Below are 1,211 nucleotides of genomic sequence, written 5' to 3'. Positions count from 1 at the left end.
TGGCAAAAGATACCAGAGGAACATTCAAACTCAAAAATTAAAAATTAAGTTACAGCGCCGGCGCTTAAAAAGAAAAAGACAAACAATTCTACACAAAACACAACATAGAAAAGCAGATAATAAGCAACACGAATCCCACTTTGAATACAAACCCGAAAACAAGTCTAATTTGGTAAATCACATTTGTGAATAAGAGGACGGGATTGTAGTACGACATTAGAAACATATACGCTTTCATTTGTGAAACGGATATTCCATAACGCTCAAACAACTTGTGATGGCTCTCATAAAATATACGATGGGATGATTTCAACTTCACCATTTGGAAATATATTTATTAATAGTATCAGAAGCACATGTCTGTGTTTGTTTATGTTCAACACGTGTTGATGAGCACATGGTTGCATACCTGGTTTGTTATTGTAAGATTTGATTGGCTATTGTATGTCGCAATGCAGGTATCCTACCCGTTTGTACGAGGGTAGGATCGTGATTCTCGTGTAGAATCTTATTATAAATAATAGATATTTTTATAACTAGTTATACGTCGTTCTGCCTAGCATACCTCCGTTTCGTTACACAAATAATGACAGAAAACCACTTAGACGACTAGGATACTTTGCTTTTGCACGAGCCACCAGTACGTTCAGGTGACAAGTCTAGTTCTGTACCACAGATAAGTGATCAAACTTTTGAGCTTTCTACTTCATATTTTGATAGTAAGATTTCTTCTCTGAAGAACGAGTTAGTCTCCGGGAACGACTCCCTAGCTAAGAAACTCAAGAAGGAAATGTCAGTTAAGCTTAAGGGTGAGGGAAATCAGATTCAATATTCCTTCAACTAAGATATTGTTTCCGAATTTCAGAAGATTCAGAAACGTACATCCGCGGAAGATTCAGAAACGTACATCCGCGGAAGATTCCGTAAGCACCAATTTGATATCGGGCCTTATTCTAAAAATCAACAGGAGGAATAAATTGATTCGGATTGCCGACAAGTCGCCAGCAGCCTGATCCACAGTCCGAGAATACGAAAGTGATGACCTGGCATCAGACTCAGAAGATGACAAACGTTTGCGGCAAGCAGAAAGCAGGGCCCTCAAGACAATCTAAGAAAAGAAAACCCGAGGAAAACCGTACTCAAAGCCGTCCGCCACCGTTTCTAGACCTGCCAACTCTACTGATACTAGTAACAGTTATTATCAGCATTAG

General features: G+C 39.0%; 1 pseudogene; it reads left to right on the top strand.

Annotated features, from left to right (window-relative positions):
- Nucleotides 1-452: 452 nt before the first annotated feature.
- On the top strand, nt 453-1,211 carry LOC139511016 (uncharacterized; annotated as a pseudogene).

Source organism: Mytilus edulis, chromosome 2 (genome assembly GCF_963676685.1).
Source record: "Mytilus edulis chromosome 2, xbMytEdul2.2, whole genome shotgun sequence".
Lineage (NCBI taxonomy): Eukaryota > Metazoa > Mollusca > Bivalvia > Mytilida > Mytilidae > Mytilus > Mytilus edulis.
Note: the sequence above shows the minus strand (reverse complement) of the source record. Positions and strands in the feature narration are given on the sequence as shown.